The sequence below is a fragment of the Dipodomys merriami genome, unplaced genomic scaffold, assembly GCF_024711535.1.
Source record: "Dipodomys merriami isolate MVZ:Mamm:240054 unplaced genomic scaffold, mDipMer1.0.p SCAF_2061, whole genome shotgun sequence".
In the NCBI taxonomy this organism is placed as follows: Eukaryota; Metazoa; Chordata; class Mammalia; order Rodentia; family Heteromyidae; genus Dipodomys; species Dipodomys merriami.
In genome coordinates this window covers 51508-72808 of record NW_027203451.1, presented here as the reverse complement: position 1 = coordinate 72808, position 21301 = coordinate 51508, and the positions used below count along the sequence as shown (strand labels likewise).

The 21301-nt window shown below is 39.1% G+C and overlaps 1 pseudogene; it reads left to right on the top strand.

The window, feature by feature from the left end:
- The first annotated feature begins 12633 nt into the window (after positions 1–12633).
- LOC138833403 (leucine-rich repeat-containing protein 14B-like) lies at positions 12634–20515 on the top strand (annotated as a pseudogene).
- The last annotated feature ends 786 nt before the right edge of the window (positions 20516–21301 follow it).

The following is a 21301-nucleotide window of genomic DNA, read 5'->3' as shown; positions in this document are numbered from 1 at the left end:
CCTGCCTTGGCTGGCTTTGAATCAGGATCTTCAGATCTCAGCCTGCTGAGTAGCTAGGATTACAGGTGTGAGACACCAGCATCCAATAACAAATGCATAATTTTAAAGTCCCAGTCACACACGTGTTCATGTGGTGAGAGTTGGAAGGCAGTACTCATAGAGAGCCAGGCAGTTCATCATCTCAGGATTTCTCAGCTGGAACCTGGATACAGTAAGTCATTGGTCTGGTAGGTGGATATAAAGTGGAAGCTGAGATGCCAAGCTTTTATACTGCTTTTGGTTAATCTCTGAGCCCAAATGATAGTGCCCCTCAGTCAAAGGGCCTTCGGATCTGTTACAATATTATGCTCAAAATGGCACAAAATATTAAGATTGGGGAACTCCAGGTTTCTTCTTGGTAGACGAAGAAGTGAGACAAGTATTTGACTTGCTAAGGTTTTGGATAATCTACAATGCTTATTAGAGAATCTCAGAAATTGGACTTTATTTTAAGCAAAATGCAAATCCTACAAACAGAATATGGTTTATCCTTTCAAAATTGATTATTACATAAAAATAGATTGGAAAGTAATTGGACATATCTCCCAATTGAAGCTTTCAGAGTTTGCAGTGTGTGCTAAATTATCTAGACCAGTGGAAAATTGCTTTATAATGCTGGGTCCATATATAGTCTAAAAGTCTGAAACAATAGGACAGAGTAAAAAAATAATCACTGCCCTTTCTAAGACCTAAAATTACAACAGAGGAAATAAAAACAAAGCTATGGAACCCATAGCAAATGCTATAGAATTCAAAGTGAAATAGAAATCCAGGTAGGGAATTATAAATGCATCCTATCTCACAGAAGTGGCACAGAGAGGAGTACACTGCACTAAGGCACAAACACCAAATTCTGGTTTGAGCCCCCGGTGTGCCATTTAAACCGCCTCATAGAATTGAACAATTTATTTTGCATCAATTTCTTTCTGGAAAATTTGTAGTTACACCAACCTCAAAGCATAATGTAACTATCACACAGGTTAATAATACATGGAAAAACACCTAGAATAGCACCTAGTATAAAAAGGGATAAATAAGTAATAAGATTTCACAGTCTTTGTGATAACTTGATAGACTTGAAGTCATTAAAAATACATTAAGATGGACAGGTTCTGGTTCTCACACCTGTAATCCTAGCTATTCAATTTTTTTCAATTGATTCAGACTTATCCTGCTTGATTTCTTCTTGTGTAAGTTTTGACAGATATTTTGGAAGAAATTGGTCTATTACATTTAGATTATCAAATTTGTGGCATAGGTTTGTTCACAATATTCCTTTGTTATCTTTATTATACTTTAACATCATTGAAATTATCTGATATCTCTTTTATTTCTCATATTGTTAATTTATCTTATCCTCATCTTAAGTAGTATCTTACTGATTTTCTTGATCTTTTCAAAGAATTACTTTTGAATTTATCATTGCAGGTTTCGATGTATGGATTTTCTACAAGTTTCATTTATTTTTTCTGGGTGGTGGTAGTGGTATTAGAGATTGAACTCAGGAATTTTTCTAGTTAACTAAAATAGAAACTTGGTTTAATAACTTGAGGTCTACCTCCTACTGTATGCATTCAGTGCTAGAAGTTTCTTTCAAAGCACTGCTTCTGATGCATTTCACAGTTTGAGATATATTTGTTCGTTTCTTTGTTTAGGTGACACTGGAGTTTGACTCAGGCCCTCACATTTGCTAGTCAGGTGTCATACTGCTGATCCATATCTCCAGTCTTTTTAGCATTGGTTATATACTTCTGAGATGTGTCTCACCTCCTTCCCATATGGATTTTCATCATTGCTGAGATGACTGGTGTATACCATCTTCATTCCATTAAATGAAGTTTTGAAGACTTTTGTTTTCCACCCTGGCTGGCCTGGAACATCAATCTGCCTAGTCTCAGCCTTTCACATAGCTAAGACAACAGATATGTACCCTGGACACCTAGCAGTGTTTAATCTTTAAGTATCTTTCTATTATTAATTTATATTATGGATTTCAAGTTTAATTCTATTTGGTCCAAGAGCAGGTATTATATTATTTCTATTGTTTTCATTTATCTTCTTACCTGGAATTTTCTCTGTCTCGATGAAAGCTCATGTGTGACCTTTTTTTTTTTTTTCATGTGTGAACTTGAAAACAATCCCTTCTAATGTAGATGTCAATTATATTTATCTGACTGATGAAGGATAATTTCATGGGTTCAGAATTCCACGTTAGTGATTTTTGTTTTTAGTAGAGTTTAAGTATTTCACTTCATATTCTTACTTGTTTGGCTTCTAAAAATGAAATTCTTGTCTTTGTTCGTCCATAGAAAAATATATTATAATCTCTCTGTACAGTATTTTCACAATAAAAAAGTAAAAAAAGGAAAAACATATTATATAATCTATATCATGATTGGACTCTCTTACATGTATAAATTGATTATATATTTTAAATTATAGCTGTATGTATTATATGCGTATATAATATAAAGTTATAAATCTTGAGCCCCTTCTAATACTCAAAAACTTTCCTTTAGCAGTATTCTTTTTTATTTTTTTATATTTTTGATGCTCCCCTCCCCCCATAACAGTATTCTTTTAGTTTGTTTTTCTGTGTGCCGGAATTGAGACTTGAACTCGGGGCCTTGGATTCTCTCTCTATTTATTTGAGATTTGAGGCTAGCATGCTACCATTTGAGTCATACCTCTGGCTATTTGCTGGTTAATTGGAGATAAGATTTTCTGGTATTTTTCTGCCCAGTCTGACTTCTTTGACCTGCCATCCTAGGATCTCAGCCTCTTGAGTAGCTATAATTACAGGTATGAACCACTAGCAGTGTTACAATGTAGAAAATAGAAGCAGGTCCAGGGCATGTATATGGTCAGTAGTCAGCTGACTAACTTTGAGAATTCCATTTTCAGAGTTTAGGAATGCTTCCCATTTTCTTATTCTTATATTGAGCTATCAGTTCTTTCTTTCATAAATGCACTTTAAGCAGATTTTGCAGGAGTAAGCTTCATTTTAAGATTCATATAGCTTATAAGTAGTGTAATGACTTTGTCCCCAGGGAAAATAAGGTATTTCAGACTCATTGTCATAGGAACCTCGTAATCCTCTAGAAAGTTCTGCTCTCATGGGGTCAAGGAAGGTTTCCCTCTGATTGTCATAGACATCAGGAAAGTGTCCAGGGACTTGTCATCACCTGTACTACAGTTCTGCAAGATGCTTAGACCTTTTGGCTATTTTTAATTTATAACCATGAACTATTACAGCATGCCACATATACCTGTTTGTGTGAGGATTTTTTTCTTCTTTTAGGGGCCTTTATTGTTGTTTGCAGAATTCATTCTGGTAACTTGCTGTTACCAGAGTTTCTCCTGAAAGTGTAGCTCATACCTGACATTAATTTGGGGAAAGTTCTGTCATTATTATTTCAAATACTTTTTCTATTTCTTTTCCTTTACTCCTTATGATATTCCCATCATCCATATGTAACGTCTTTTGCAGTTATCCCATATTCCTTTGGTATCTTTTTTTTCATTCTTTGAAATGAAAAGGTATTTTACTATTTTAGGTTATACTATAAATCTTTTGTAAAATGATAATTGTTTATTAATATATTTTATAAAAAATAATTCATACTTTCATACAATATAATTGACTATATTTTCATTCTTCCATATTTTCAGTTTTGAATTGTCTTGTTTGTGAAATCCTTTCTCTGAAGTTTTTTCTAGGTGAGTTCTATATTCTCAGATCCTTTTATTTTTTTCCTGTCCAGAGACTAACCTTAAATCATTTTCAACTTACTTAGACACTCATTAACCTGTGTGTCTAACAATTATGTTGCTTTCATCAATTTTAAGTGTATATATATCAATCAGCAAGAGAACCAAAATATTCTCTCAATCTATGTGATGAATTCCTCTTCATTAACAAATGATTAAACAATTAAACAGCTTTGCTCAATGTTTCTATTAAAAATGTGCCATAAAAATTATTGCTACAGTACAATCACTATCAGTAAATAAATTATTCAATATGTGATTATCAGAGACTTCTGTAAAGTCAAACTAAATGAATTCCAACTCACATTCTCCTTAGTTAATCTCAAAATAGTCCTAGCCACTCTAGAAAGTATGACAGACCTGAAGTGGAACAGACTAGAAGGCGAAGAAATGAATACAAGAACCCACAGCTATCTGATAAAATGTATGGTGGAAAAAGACAGCCTCTTCAACAAATGGTGCTGGGAAAACCAAATGTCCATATATATGACCTCTCTCACACCTTAAATTAAAATCAATTCAGAGTGGATCAAAAACCTCAATATAAGATTTAAAACTTTACTACAGGAAAGAGTAAACATTAGAATGTATTGACGTAGGCAGAAACTCCCTAAATATAACTCCAGGAACTTAGAAAATAGAAAAGAGACTTGGCAAATAGGATTGTATCAAGCTAAAAAGCTTCTGCACAGCAAAGGACATGGTTATTAACCTAAAAATACAACCTGTAGAAGACCTCTAGCCAAAAAAGAAATGCAAATCAAAACAGAATCAAGATTCCATCTCATTCTAGACATAATGGCCATCATCAAGAATACAAACAGCAACAAATGCTGACAAGAATGGAGTAGGAGGGGAGAAGGAACCTTAATTGGTGGAAATATAAATTAGTACAACTTTGAACAACAGTTTAACAAAAAGAATACTAAGGAGCTCAAATATGAGTGAGAGGGATGGGAAATAAGGAGAAGTGAGTAGAAAAATAGAGGGATGAATGGTGGGCAAATATAGTCATAATATTCAATTTGCACATGTGGAAATGGAACTCAGACATATTAGAAAATAGGCAAGGAAATGGATATGTGGAGGGGAGAATGATGGAAGCATTAACTGATCAAAATGCACTGTACATGTAAAGGGACACATTTAGTTGAAACTCCTACAACTATCTAAAAATAATTAAAAAGGGAAGAAACCATGCCAAACGACACAGGAGATATTGGGTTAGAAAGATATACTAGTTCTATCCAAAATGTATCAAAATTTTTGACTGGGTGACCACAGCTTGTTCCTCTTCCAGGATCTTGAAGGGCTCCCAAGAGGTTAAGCTTAAACTTCATTAGCTTCATACAAACCTATCTCTGCAGATTTTACTTGACCCTCAAAATTATCTCTTAGCTTAGTGTTTTCAGAAGCCTGGGCAGCTCTGGGAAAATGTTTAGTGAATTAATGAAAGTGGTCAAATTTTAATCAACACAATGAGCAGGAAGTCCATCAGAGGTGTGGTAAAAATAATGTACAGAGGGGATTTTTAATACACTAAATCAAGCAGTATTATAGTGTCAATGGTGTGTTAAGTCCTGTGGGTTCTAAAACAGAATTCCTGGCTTCCTCTTCTAAAATATCCTCTGATCTTTCCCATGACTCAGTTTCCTTGTCTGGAAAATAAAATAGTATATATAATTCTAGTGACTTTTCATGTGTTAACTATAGGTATTAGTTAACACAATCATTTTTGTGAGAAGTAAAATTATTAATACCTGTAAAGCTTAAAATTTCATGCCAAGTGTTGTAGTGTGTGTGTGTGTGTGTGTGTGTGTGTGTGTGTGTGTGTGCGGTAAAATTGGGCTTGTTCACATGCTTGCTTGGTTTTTACTCAAGACCTGTTGCAACAATGAGAAGTACAAAATGTCATGTCAAAACCAGCTTTACAATGTCGGTGGGAGGGGAGGGGGTATAATTGGGTGGGGGGAGGGGGGAGGCTGGGAAGGGAGATGAAGGGTAAACAAAGGAGGAGGCTGCAATGCTTGGTAAGAAATGTATGCATTATCCTGCCCATGTAATTGTAGCCCCTCTGTACAGTATCTTCTCAAATAAAATAAAATAATATTAAAAAAAAAAAGAATGGTGCTCTGCCACTTGAGCCATACCTTGCCTTCTAAGAGTTTCAATACAGAGTAAATATTTTAAAGGGTAACTATCTTTATTTTTCAAACAGAACATTCCTTCCTTTGCACAAATATTTTAAGGAAAACAAAAATAAACTATAATTCTTAAAATTAAAATGAAATTGATACTTGGAGTGAATTAAGTGATCCATAAACTAAAGATAAAAAACTTGATAAGAGCTGGTGTATGGACAAAGTGGTAGAATGCCACCCTGAGTTCAAACCTCAGTCAAACAAAAAAATGAGTTAATTTTACATTGAACACGGTGGCATATATATAATCCTAGCTATTCTGCAGGTGGAGATAGGGAAGATTGCATTTTTTAATTGTGAAAGTACCATATAGAGAGGTTACAATTACATGAGCAAGGTAATGTACATTTCTTATCAAGCATTGTTGCCTCCTTCTTTGTTCCCATCCCTTCCCCCATATGCGCCCCCCCACCAAAGTTGTAAAGTTCGTTTTTTGACATAACGTCTTGTACATCTCATTGTTGCAATGGATCCACCTGTATCCTTATTTAAACAATTTGTTTATTCCCTTCCCCTCCACAAATTATACCAACATCAACTACAGTGAAAACAGTGGTTATACTGTGGGGGAGGGACATACAAAGCAAGAAAGAAATCATCTTATAAATATGTTAGAAATAATCACAAGAAAGGGGCAGGAAAGTGGCTCAGTGGTAGATCACTTGCTTGCATGCATGAGGCCCTAGTTTCAATTCCCCAGCACCACATAAACAAAAAGAAAAAAGCCAGAAATGGTGCTGTGGTTCAAGTGATAGAGCGCTAACCTTGAGCTGAAGAGCTGAGGGACAGTACCAAGGCCCAGAGTTCAGGCCCCACAACCGGACCCCCCCCCCTCAAAAAAAGAAAAAATCACAAGAAAGAAAAAAAACATGAGTCCTTATCTTAGGGTTCATTTTGCCTAACATCAACTTATCTGACCGTTTCTGCTTGTCTCAGACATATACTAGTTATTGCAAATAAGGGAAACCATGGGACCTATGTTTCTTTGGGCCTGACTTACTTCACTTAATATAATTTGTACCAATCTTTCCATTTCCTAACAAATGGGGCAATGCCTTTCTTTCTGATGGAAGCAGAGAATTTCATTGTGTATATATACCACATTTTCTTGATCCATTCATCTATGAAGGGGCATTTGGGTTGGTTCCATATCTTATCTATGGTAAATAATGCTGCAATAAACGTAGTCGTGCTGGTAGCTTTAGTGTGGCCTTGTTTGTGATCATTTGGGTAAACGCCCAAAAGTGGTATTGCTGGGTCATAGGGGAGCTCTATATGGAGTCTTCTGAGGAACCTCCATACTACTTTTCAAAGTAGCTGATATGGAATAATAAAATACCCCGAATAGCAAACACAATCCTTAACAGAAAAAATAGTGCTGGAGGAATATCAATACCAAATTTCAAACTTTACTACAAAGCCATAGTAATGATACCAGCTTGGTACTGGCACAAGAACAGACTTCAGGACTAATGGGATAGAATTGAGAACCCAGAAATGAACCCACAGACCTATAGCCATCTAATCTTCGATAAGGGAGCTAAAAAAAAATAGAATGGAAGAAAGACAGCCTCTTCAGTAAATGGTGCTGGCAAAATTCGTTAATCACTTGTAGAAAACTAAAGCTAGATCCTTATATATCACCCTGTACTAGACTCAACTCCAAATGGATCAAAGACCTGGGTGTCAAAGCAGACACCCTGAAAACATTACAAGATAAAATAGGAGAAACCCTAGGTCTCCTTGGCATAGGCAGAAATTTTTGTAAAAGAGATCCAGAAACACAGCAAATCAAGGAAAGGTTGGACAATTGGGAGTGCATGAAATTGCAGAATTTCTGCAAGACAAAGGTCATAGCTGGCAAGATCAATAGGAAGTCCACTGATTGGGAGAAGATCTTCACTAGCCATACAACGGACAAGTGTCTCATATCTACAATATACCTGGAACTCAATTAAATCCCCCAACAACAAATCCTCAAAGAAACAACTGCCCAATAAATAAGTGGGCTAAAGAATGAAAGAGAAATTTCTCTGAAGAGGAAAGAAGGATGGCCAATGAAGAAATAAATTCTCAACCTCCCTAGCCATAAAAGAAATACAAATCAAAACAACATTGAGATTCCACCTCACCCCAGTTAGATTGGCTATAATTAAGAACTCTATTAACAACAGATGCTGAATGGGATGTGGACAGAAGGGAACCTTACTGTATTGTTGGTCGGAGTATAAACTTGCTCAACCACTTTGGAAAGTAGTATTGAAGATTGCATTTTGAAGCCAGCTTGGGTAAAATGTGTTTCCAGATCAACCAACAAGCAGGGATAATGGTACACATTATAATTTGAGCTATGAAGGATGAGTATGTAGAGGATTATGATCCGAGGCTGGCCCCTGGCAACAACAGAAATGGATACCTAAACCTACATGCTCAACGTTATCTTTTGCAAAATGTGGAAGAGAAGCCCTTTAAGGCATATGTGTGTGTGTGTTCTATCTGAATGTCAAGGGTTGAAGTGTTGAAGTAGCATGGAAAATAAAAACATGGACCTCTTCTTGTTGAACTGAGGAGCATAACGTAAATTCTTTTTTTTTTTTTTTTTTTGTCGGTCGTGGGGCTTGAACTCTGGGCCTGGGCGTTGTCCCTTAGCTCTTCAGCTCAAGGCGAGCGCTCTACCACTTGAGCTACAGCGCCACTTCCTAACGTAAATTCTTCTATGAACTCAGGAATGCAGCTCGGCTGAATCCCAGCTTTGAGATATTGCAATAACAGACTTTCATCAATTTTTCCTGCTACTGGAAAAAAGATACTAAACGAAATATTAGTGCTTAAGTCTCAAACACTTCTCTTTCTCATCCACTTCAGAGTTTACATGATGGAGAATGATCAAGTTTTCCTGGGGGGACAGTGCTCACCAATATGGGGCAGGATTTATCAGGCATGTGCTCACTAATATCTGAGAAAGCAAGATTGGAATAAAGGGGATATTTGGGGGTTTTCTCTTGGGTGGTATTTTTTGTTTGGTTTTGTTTGGTTTTTGCTAATCCTGGGGCATGAACTCAGGACTAGGGTCCTGTACTTGAACATTTCTGCTCAAGGCTAGTACTTTACCACTTAAGCCACAGCCCTATTTCTGGCTTTCTTTGGTAGTTAATTGGAGATAAATTTCTCAGGAAGTTTTCTTCCTGGCCTTTCAACTGCAAGCCTCAGATCTCATCCTCAGCTAAGATAACATGTATGAGCCACCAGCAACCAGCTGGAATACTTGGATTTTCTTGCTTTTTTTTGATCCTGTGGGGCAAGCCAGACAAAATGTAACATTTTCTTTTACCAAATAAGAAAGAGAAACTTTTAAATCCAACTGTATGTGATCTGTTAGAATGAAGAGTTTTAAATTTTATAAAAACTTCATATTTTCATTGTGCTAATACACAGAATCTTCAAAATCCAGAAAATATTCATTCTGATTATTATTATTATTTTGTTGTCTCAAAAAGAAATTGAGGCATTCCTAAATGGTCGTGTTATTCTTTCCCATATTTTCTTTTAAAAGGTCTTTGATGTGCTTCTAAATGTTACTGGTTTCTGCAAGATAAAAGAAATTCCCTAGTACCACTTGAAATATAATGCTCTCCGTTAGAGTTTATGAGAAATTTCTACCTTCCACATAAATTATCACTTCAGTTAACTCTGTTAGTGTAAATTGTGTCTCTCTTAGGAGCCACAGATTTGCTAAACATTAGTCAAAGAAATAATAGAAGCCATTCTTATAGGAAATGATCAGTTAAAACAATACTTTTGTTTATGAGTATGTGTGTTGTGATTTGGAGTTTTTTCATAGAAGGAAGTCGTGGGGATGGAGCACAGGGTCTTGTGCACACTTCGCAAGAACACTACCACTGAGCTGCATCCCTAGCCCCTTGTGTGTGGTTTTGAAATCATGATGTCACAAGCCTGTAATAGAAATCAGTATAGCAATTCTGGGATTTGCCATGCATTTATGGAAACGCTGAGGAAAGATGAATTTTTAAAAGTTCCTGGATGTGGTTTTCATATCCTAACATTAGGGAAACATTGAGAAAGAACAAAAAATAGTAGGTTTCTTGAGTGCTGAGAACAACCATTATCATTTGGGTTTTTTTTTTTTGTTGTTCTTTTGTGCTAGTACTGGGGCTTGAGCTCAAGTCCCTTAGCCCTTTTCACACAAGGCTGGCTCTCTACCATGTGAGTCACAGCCACAATTCTAGTTTATTTTGTATATAATTGGAGATAAAAGTCCTGACTGGATTAGCTGCAAACTGTAATCCTCAGGTCACAGCCTCCTGAGTAGCTAGGATTACAAGCATGAGCCACTCATGTTGAGCTGTCATTTTGGTTTTTATCAGCCCATGAAACACATCTTTAATACTAATTTTCATGTTTTGACATTTTAAACTGTGGTGAATTATAAATAACCAAATTTCCAATATATAAGTGTTTAAGTTACATTGCTCATATTCATAGTGTTGTGCAACCATCACCAGTATTTAAATTTTTTATTGCTTCAAACAGAAACTGTAGAGCACATGGGCAGCAAAGATGGCGCTGGGAGGGAGTAGAGTGGGCAGAGCCCAATTGACCTTCTGATCAGTTCCTAACCAGTCCGTGAAGGCTTAGGTGCATGATAGGGTATGACCTTGACAGTGATTGGTTCCTCTTTCTCCTTTGCCTTTTTGTCTTTAAAAAGGGCTGCTCTCTGTTAATAAATGAGTTTTCTACCTGCTGGATTTGGCTCCCTCCTGTGTCTTATTGTCTCCCGGGCTGAGGGAGGCTGGGGAACGGGCGAGCGCCGCACTTACCTTTCCTCAGACCCCGTCCGTCTTTCGTGGGACGGACAAAGACCCGACAGAAACTGTATCATCATTAATCAATAAATTGTCACTCATCTCTTCCTCCCTCTAACTGTGGACAATCTCTAATCTGCTATCAGTTTCTGTTGTCTATTCTAGATATTTCTTATAAGTACAATCATACATGAGCTATGCTTTTGTGTCTGGTTTGAAATACTTAGTTTTATAATGTTTTTCAAGGTTGGTGCAGTCCATGTTACAGCATGGACAGAGTGTCATTTATTTCTTGTGGCACATTAATTTCCACACTATGAGATGCCATATTTTGTTTATTCATTCATCTATAAATGAACATTCGGAAGGTTTCTCTCCAGTATTTATAAATAAGGCTACAATGAACACTGGCATCCATGTAAGTTCTATTGTCCATTGTTTGTTTGTATCTTTACAAATAGAATTGTTGAGTCATATTGTAATTCTATGTTAGACTCTTTGAAGATTCACCAACTTGTTTTCTATGTGGTTGTAACATTCTACATTCTCATTACCTTAGCTGTGCCAAAAGAGTTCAACTCCTCCTCTTTTTTTCCTAGTCCTGGGGCTTGAACTCAGGGTCTGGGCACTCTTCCTGAGCTTCTTTTTCTCTACCACTTGAGCAACACCATCAGTTCCAGCTCTCTCAATTTATGTGGTACTGAGGAATTGAACCCAGGGCTTCATGCATGCTAGGCAAGCACTCTACAACCAAGCCACATTCCCAGACCATTTTCTGTATTTTTTTAAAGTCACAGTCATTGTAGAAGGCATGAAGCAGTATCTTCCTGTGATTTTGATGGCATTTTCCTAGCAACTTTGGGGTTGCTTAGTGGTTCTTTATCTCTCTGCTTTGAAGAAATGTTTGTTGAAGTTCCACAACTATTTTAAAGTGAATTTCCTTTTGTGTTACTTGATTGAGGAGTTCTTCATATATTCTCTGAGGTTAAAATCTATAATATATAGTTATTTTCTCACATTATTTAGGTTTTCTTTTAGCTTTCTTGGTAATGAAACTTGGTCTGTTTAAGAATAGTATCTATTTTTTTTCTTTGGATAAAAAGGGATACAAAAGTTCTTAAAATAATAATAACAGCCATAATTAAAAATGCCATGGGTTTTTCTCTCAGAGGTTCATTGTTCTTAGTGTATAATAGATTAATTAACCTCTTTTCTTGTGTGTGTAAATGAAAGCTGCTTTTAGTTAGGACCTCTAGAGTTTTTCAGAGGTTAAAAATGATAAAATTTGATAAAACTAAGTATTTATTTCACTTATAGAACAACTTTCTCTCCTCAACCTGAGTAATTATTTATACTATACTATTGGAGTTAGCTAATATTAATTAGAGGAAGGACTTTTTATCAAAGGAAGGGATTACATAAGTTGTGGGAATACATGATGTATTGAGGAATACTTACAGGCTTCTGATATATTTTAGAAAAAAATTAAATTTAAGAGAATCTTCATCAGGCTGGGAAGTTGGCTCAGGGGTAGAGTGCTTGCCTGGCATGCCTGAGGCCCTAGGTTCAATTCCTCAGCATCACATAAGCAAAAAGAAAAAAGCCAGAAGTGGCATTGTGGCTCAAGTAGTAGAACGCTAGCCTTGAGCTGAAGAGCTGAGGGACAGTGCCCAGGCCGAGTTCAGGCCCCACAACCAGACCCCCCCACACAAAAAAAGAGTATCTTCATCATAGAATCTACAGAAGTTAAATGAGTCGTGAACAAAGTTGAAGTTTGCCCAAACGCACAGAGTACAGAGATGAGACCAAAGTGGGTAAGTACTACCTGGATCTCCTTACTGTGAAATATCCTCCACATATTAATGGGATAAATGGAACTTTTCCCAAGCACACACAATTCATACCCTCAAGATAGAAGCGATTCCATTCAAGTATAGGCTTTGGAGGAATTTAACATTCAACAATAATTTTAAGAGATTCTTGATTATAGTAGACAAAAAGGATTATATTGACCTTTCAGTCTCAAAGCTTTATCCCTATTAGAAAATCTTCAAAAAATGATTTTGTGACTTTGGAGAAAATAATTAACTATAAAGCTTCATAAATTATATTAGAAAAATAAGTTCATAAAATGAAGAGTTGATGCGGAGTTATGAAAGACTTCATACTATTTTTCAAAGTCTCTTGGAATCAAAATCTCTTCTCAGTGTTTTGAGAAAGTAGAAATGTATCTAGTGTTAGAATCATGGATACCTAAAACATTGAGTCATCCCAAAATTCATTGTATCCCTGAAAAGTACGTAGAGTTCTAGTATCTTAATGGCACTCTCATGTGGAACCCAACTATTTGTCTTGGCATTTAAAACTGGGGAAGTGTTTTCTAGGGAATGAACCTTTAAAATATTCTTTTCTAAATAAAACAAAGGAAAAATCTTTCTTAAATAATTCTTTAAAAGGATTCATCAGCTGCAGAGATCTGACCTTATGGGTATCCGGGATGTGCAGGTACAGCAATGCTTTTGTGGAAGGGCTCTGGGAATATGGAACCACACTGAGCTCCTGGCTAGAATATGCTGCCAACTACAGGCAGAGCCCTGTGCAGTTAGGTGACCTATTGAAGTCCTCATTTATTTCTTTGTCATTGAAGGCAACTTTTTTTTGGGGGGGGGTCCAGTAGTGGGGCCCTTCTGGGCCTGGGCACTGTCCCTCAGCTCTTCAGCTCAAGGCTAGCGCTCTACCACTTGAGCCACAGTGCCACTTTCGGCTTTTTTCCTTTTGCTTATGTGGTGCTGAGGAATCGAACTCAGGGCCTCAGGCATGTAAGGCAAGCGCTCTACCACCGAGCCACCTTCCCAGCCCATTGAAGGCAACTTTGAGATAGTGGTGCAGGCCCTGGAATCAGCAGGTATGGCTGCTCTGCAAATGCACTGCCACTCATTCAGGGAAGACAGCTTGAGCCCTGGGTAGCTTCTGCAGGTGTTAGGCCTAGCCAGGACAGGTTAGCTGTGCAAGCTGGAAGTGGCCCACAATGTGCGACTACATGCTGGCATGTGCAGCAGTTGTTAGCCCAGGTGGGATTCCCTCGTCTGACTTCACTCATCCTCCCCATTAAGGCCTTTGACACACCCTTCACTTCTGTCCCAACTTCTAAGCATGAAGACTGCCTCCTTGGCTCCATCTCCTGAGAGCTCAGTCACATGACTTACCTGATAGAGCTGAGTGTGGCCCTCTCCATGCTGACAGGGAAGATCCAGATTCTCCTAGGGTGAATCTCAGAGACTGAAAGGAGGAGGGATGGGTCAAGCACTCTGGTCATTGGCTTCACAGGCTGTAGGGGCACTGAGTGATAGGTAGAAGAACAGCTTATTCACAAAGCCCCAAGCTCAATGCTCTCTGGAGCTGCACATAAGAGAGCACAAAAGAGAAATAAAGAAGTTGGAGGACCAGGAGTGATCCAGAATATTGAGGGACCTCAGGGGACTGCTTCTAGTTAGAAAGAGACAATGTGTAAATAGGCATCAAAACCAGGCTTGCAATCCCAGCACTCAGAAGCCTGAGGAAGAAGGAAAGTGAGTTCAAGTCCAGCATGGATAACATGGGGAGACTGCCTCAAAAAACAAGGTCTGGAGGTGTAGCTCAAATATTAGAGTACCAGCCAGTGAGCAAAAGCATCAGATACTGAGTTTGAATGGTGTCTTGGTCTTCAAAATAAGAAAAGAAAGAGAGAAAGAGACAGAGAGAGAGAAAGAGAGAGAGAGAGAGAGAGAGAGAGAGAGAGAGAGAGAGAGAGAGAGAGAGAGGAAGGAAGGAAGGAAGAAAGAAAGAAAGAAAGAAAGAAAGAAAGAAAGAAAGAAAGAAAGAAAGAAAGAAAGAAAGAAAGAAAGAAAAGAAAAGAAAAGAAAGAAAAAAGAAAGAAAGAAAAATAAGGGCTAAAATGTGCCTTGATGCTACAGTGTTTGACTAGCACATGAAAAACCCTGGCTGTAATCCCTAGCATAGATAGGAGGAAGAGTGGGGGAAAGCAAGAAGAGCAGGACAGAGAGGGAAAGGGGAAGGGGGAAGGGAGAGGGAGAGGTCTCTGTGAAAAGAACATGCTAACTAATGGGTCTAGAATGTTGCTTTATAAGGCAAAGCTAACTATAGTGACTCCTGTAGCTGTCTATTGTGGTGCAAAAAAAGTTCCCAACACTGTATGACTGGCATTATCTCAGGTCAGGTATAGAAATCTGGCTCAGCTGGGTGACATGAGGTTGTTGTCAGCTGACTGTGGGACTGCAGTGTCACCCTGGCCTTTCTGAGCAGATATTAACCCAAGATCATTCATGGGAATTGGGGGAATGCCTGGCCTCCTCCATAAGCAGGATTATCATAAGGTCTTAGCTAATAGTTTCACCCATTTGCAGTTATGATATCAAGAGGGGCATGCACAGACAGTGAGGGACTCAGTCAGAGACAGGGCCCAGCTGCCCCTTTGCTGATGTTTGCTGCCAACACTATCTAAATCAGAATTAATGGATTGTGGATATGGTGCCTCTGTTGGGGATGTCTGGCTTTCCCTTCCTGGCTCTACAGTAATGGATTCTTCTATTGTTAGAGTAATGGCTCTTTTTTCTTACTAATACCTCATTTCCTCTGTAGCAAGCTCTCAGAGTGGATGTTCTCTCCAGGATCATGTACATAACTCCTTTCATATGAAAATGGTTGTTGATAAAATCTGCCATTTAGGTGAGATGAAGACAAAGGTTTCATTGGTTCAGGTTAATTCTGAACCACACAGCAAGCCCAGCAGCTGTAGACTGTCTGAAAGCAAGGGAGCCAGCCTGCATCCGAGTGAATCATATTTATGGACACAGACATTTGCATTTCATGTAGCATCATGTGTCACAAACTATTTTCATAGACTGCATGCAGTCAGGTAAGAACAAGACTTGCCTTGCAAGGTGTAGTCTTTGTTCTCTGTGACAGACAAGCAGATGGATTGCTCACATCCATTGTTGCTCACATGGAACTCCTCTGATTAGTGCTGATTATTCCATGCTCTACAGCCTGTTCAGGACATGATTGAGAATGCTGGACCTGGCCAATTGTGCTCTGAACCATGTGGACATGAACTTCTTGGCAGACTGTATCCATGCTGCCCAGCTGGATGTGTTGCACCTCAGTAGACACAATCTGCTTCATTTATATCCCTCTACTTTCCTCAAGCTCCGGCAACAAGTTGCCCAGATAGTGCGGGTGTGGACCCCAGTGGAGTGTGCTATTACCCATAGCTATGTGGTCATGATGATCCTGGGCCTGTGTTCCTGCCTCTATCTCTAGGAGCTCAAGTTCCTTGCTAACCTGCTGTCAGCCTGCACCCTCAAGCGCCTCTTCTCTGCACTGTGTAAACTCCCTGAACTTCATTACATGGAGTTCTTGGTGCCTAAGAAATACTACCTGGAGAGTACCAGGATGAGCTGGCCATGTCCACATATGATCAGTAGAAATATGCTTGATTGCAGAAGAGCTGCATGCCGTGCTACTATGGGCCAAGCAGGAAGACATCCCCACCTCCCACCACTTTTCTGGAGTTTTCACCCAATAGTTAATGAGACCAGCCATGAGCTTGGTGCTTTCTTGCTTCAAACTTTCAAAACTGCTTTAGAAAACTTTCCCAGGGGCTGGGAAGGTGGCTCAGTGGTAGAGCGCTTGCCTTGCATGCTCGAGGGCCTGGGTTTGATTCCTCAGCATCACATAAGCAAAAAGAAAACCCCGGAAGGGGCGCTGTGGCTTAAGTGGTAGAGTGCTAGCCTTGAGCTGAAGAGCTGAGGGACAGTGCCCAGGCCCAGAGTTCAGGCCCCACGACTGAACCCAAAAAAAAAAAAAAAAAAACTTTCCCAGAACATTAAAACAAGGAGAATAGGCCCTTGAATTGTGCTAAGGAAATGTCTTGCATTTCAACCAGCCCTGTTGCCCAGAGATCAATTCCTATATCAGATCCTAAGGCTAAGATGTAAGCAACTGTAGTTTCAATGAAAAACCTTTGTTAGAGAAAGCTGTAGATACACATGACAGACAATGTAGGAAGAAAACATGCCTTCTAAATGTGACATCGGAAGCCCTGGGGTTCAATTCTTTTTCCTTTTTTGTGCCAGTCCTGGGGCTTGAACTCAGGGCCTTTGCACTGCCCCTGAACTTCTTTTACTCAAGGCTAGCACTGTACCACTTGAGCCACAGCACCACTTCTGGTGTTTTCTGCTTATGTGTTGCTGAGGAATCGAACCCATGAATTCATGCATGCTAGGGAAGCATTCTATCACTGAGCCATATTCCCAGCCTCCTGGGATTCAATTATGGGACTAGGTGAAGCTGTTACAGCAGAGGTCCAGGCATTGTGGTAGAGTGTTCAATTGGACCTAGGGCAGCATGTGCTGGAAGCAGTAACAGGGAAAAATCAGATCACTTGTCACAGAATACAAATAAAAGGTAATGGGTACATTTCTTATCAAGCATTGTTGCCTCCCACTTTGTTTCCTCTTACCATCCCTAATAAGAAATGTACTCATTACCTTGCTCATGTACTCATGTAATTGTAACTTCTCTGTAAGGTATTTTCACAAATGTTTGTGTGTGTGTGTGTGTGTGTGTGTGTGTGTGTGTGTGTATAAATACAAATAAAAGAAGATCTCATAGAAAAACAAACAAGAGAAAAAGACTGAAAATGAAAAGTAAAATGGAAAGGGAACCCGACTTTTGGGCCTAGCAGAAACTCAGCAGATCTGGTAGGAATTGTTCTGCATGGTGTGGCAATATTTCCTGGAGAATGTTTGCAGGGAATAGAAGCAGGGCTGGTTTTTGGTTGTTACCAGTGGCTTTGTGCTTGTTTTGCTCTGCATCCAGCTCAGTGAAAGCCTGATTTGAGGGTATCTCATGACTAAGAGATGCTCCAGTATTTCTTAGTAAAATTCATATTCCATTTTCTGCTGAGCAGCTAGATTCATTTGACCACCAGCCTCTACCACTCCCAAGCCTCTTCCTTTGGTTCTACTAATCAGAGCCAGCCCTAGCTCTGGGAACAGGCATTAGAACTCTATTCTGTTACAGTAACATTCTTACCTGCCAGTGGCAGTCAACAGAGAGACCCAGTTCTCCTTTAGAGATGCCAGAGACCTTCTGCAGCTAGCTGAATCACAACTAGCTACCAACACTTTTCTGTTCAAGAGTTCCTATGACTCTAACAGAAGTCACATACTGGGGACTCTTTTCATTGCTCTCACTAAAACGCCACAGCACTGTATAACCTGATGTCCCCACATTCTGCTGCAGGAAAGGTAACAGGCTGGAATCTGTGCAATTTGGCTTGAAAAATTTGTTACAGTGAGTGAAAGATTGATTCCTGCCTAATTCCTCCAGCTCAAGCAAGACACCAGGTACAAGAAAACAAGCGTGGCCACATGCCTGTCAGCAGGCAGGTTCCAATCAGTGCCTGGCCAAGGATATAACACTTGGTCCCCAGGGGACAATAGCCCTTCATCCAGTGTAGAACATTCAACTTGTGGGCCTGGTCAAGGAAGTCTCCTTGTGGCCTAAGAGAGCATAAGCCACTTTTTATTTTCTGCTTCTTTGTGAAAACAAGCCCTATATAAGTCCATCCAAAATATAGTCCCTCAAACAACCTCCAAACCTGAAAGGTCTATGCACCTTGCTGGCAATAAACAGTCCCCACCTGTTGATCATTGAGTCTGGCCTATTCCTTTTCTGTTTTCCTCCATTTTCTTAACAGTGAGAATGCTGAAACAGGTATGTGGGTTCAGGAGACAATCATTCCCAGGTTGCCAATGGATGTTCATGGCTACTTCTAGATTTTAGGTCTGATCCTACTCTATTCTTACTTTGAGGTTACCTGAGATATCCTTAAAACAAATTCCCCTCATTAGTGTCTAAGACAACTTAATCACTGTTATTTCAATTCTTACAGGGTCTGAGAATGAGTCCATCAAAGCGGGCTTAGAGATTAAAGAAGTTTGTTAGGTGTTACAGAAGTTGTCCTGCCAGGGACACAGTGTAGACTTGGGAGCTAACACTATGACCCTAAACATGAACACAGCCTAGGCTATTGAAGGCAAAAAACACAAGCAGGTACAAGCTGCAAAGTTGTATTAATATGATAACATCAACTTTTTTTTTCAAACAAGGGACTTTTACAATGGCAAATTCCTGTTATTTCATTCCTCAGTTTCAAGCAAGAGATTATTGCATTCCTCAGTTCCCCATAAGAGGTTAATATTCTGACTCAGTGTCCTTGCTTGGTCTTGGGGTCTTTTATCTTAAGAGATCCTTACATTCCCCTTTCTTTTTGTAACTGAGTCAAATTCTTGACTCTTTTTCCTGACTCAGGAGGCTGTACTGGGCCTGAAGGGCCATCAGCTTGACAGTCCCAATTATTTTTTCTATAAGTGATATCAAAGACTTAACCACACAGGAACCAGTAATAACAAGTAGAAGAAATAGTATAATTGCTGGTGGCTAGAGATACTAGCCACCAGGCCAAAAGGCTTTGAACCCATACTAGATCTAGTTTAGCAGATGGATGCTGGTGGAGTCCTTCACACAGTTTACCTAGAACCTTTATGTTTTCTTCTCCAGCCGTGATTCATTTACACAGTATCAGCACTCTTCCCTTAGAAAAACATAGGTTCCCTCTTTGGAAGCTGTGAGAAGGTCTAGTGCCCTATGATTCTGCAAGGCCACCCCCGCTAGAGAGTTCAGTTGTCTTTGTATGCATGCCAGAGACACTGAAGAGGCATGAGTATCCTCATCTACCCTCTCCTCAAATTCTTGAGCAAGTTTTAAACTATGTCTTACAGCACCTCCAGCAAAAGCTGCTCCTCCAACAGAGGTAACCAGACTCACCCCTAACATTATAGGAATAAAATCTGTCCTCTTGGTTAAGAGGTGGGATAACAATCTCTGAAAATTTTCACTTTTGGTATAAAGATTTAATTGGGGAACTGCTGTTATCAAAATCCAAGAGGCCAAGGTTGGATTAATGTATGACCATAGGCTTCCATTGCACCAGAACATAGTAGGAGAAGGGGTGTGACATCAAGATACCTGAAGCAGTTTGTCATATTCCACAAGTTGAGTTGGTTGGTAAAATTAAATTGCTACAATCAGGGACATTACAATAGCAGAAGTAAGAAAACTGTCCCCTTGTCTCTTTGATTTTAAACTGCCAGTGGTAGTTAACATCATTTAGAGCACAGAAGCATAAATGAAAAATTATGATGAGATAAGTCTTAGCTTGAGAGGCTTTTCAGGGTCCTTATACACCATCCATTTGTCTCTTCTGGTAGCAGGGCCACCTTAAGTGGTGAAGCGTGGATCCAGGACCAGATCCCATTCACCTTGACAGTGGTTGGAGCTGTTAGGATAGCAGTATAAGGTCCTTTCCACTGAGGATAGTTAGTTTTTTTTTATGTCATATGACCCACACAGTGTCTCATGATCAGTAATTAGGGCAAACTACAGGGGCTGCCTGCAGGAGTGCCTGAAATTGGGAATGGAGTTCCTGTTGAACAGTCTGCAGTGCCTGTAAAGACTGGAGCAGTCATCTATGTCAACATTGCAGTTTTTAAGCGAGGACACAAGAAGGATGGTCTGCCAAACATCATTTCACAGGGCATAAACCCTTTGGAATAGACAATGCAATGGGAGCGCAAAAGGGCAAAGGGAAGGAGTCATTCAGTCATGGTAAATTTAAGAGAATCCCCTCTCACAACGAGTCTGCTCTAATTAGCTAAACCAGCATCTAGATTGAAATGGGCATATCCTTCCTCCCTACCATACAGATAAACATAAAGAATAGTTCCACATCAATTCACCCATCCTGACTCTATGTATATGAAAGCTAGTTTAATTTCATACCAACTTACTCATAAGCTTCATTTTTAAGACATATTCCTACCATTTGTTACATACTTAAACTTTCTGGGGTTTGTCTTCTTCCCCTTTTCACTGTGACAAACATTTTAAGACAATCCTTATTTTTATATCCTTTTTTTTTTTAAATCCAGATGAGATTTTTTTTTCAATTCCTTTCTAAGGCTTTCTTTACTACACTCTTTCTTTCCCTGAGTTTCTTTGTGGCTTTTGGGCCCATTTTGCTTCTTTGGCTTGAGGAACCAGGTTATCAGAACTGCCTCAAGGCATCCCTTGGGTGGAGAATTTTGTTAAATTTTTAATTCTAATAGCAGGGGTGAGTTTCATTCCTCTTACTACCTCCATTGATAAAGATCTCTCCTTTATAGCTATTGTTGGAAGCGGCCTTTTACCACACCCAAACCAAGCAAGGCTTTGATTGTAGAGTGGATTTCTAGTTTCCTAATCCTTGAAGTGCCTGAGGCAAGCCAGTGATATCATCCTTGCCCTCAATATCTACTGTGGGAATAGAGAGAGTTACTGGATATCACTGAAATAATATACCAC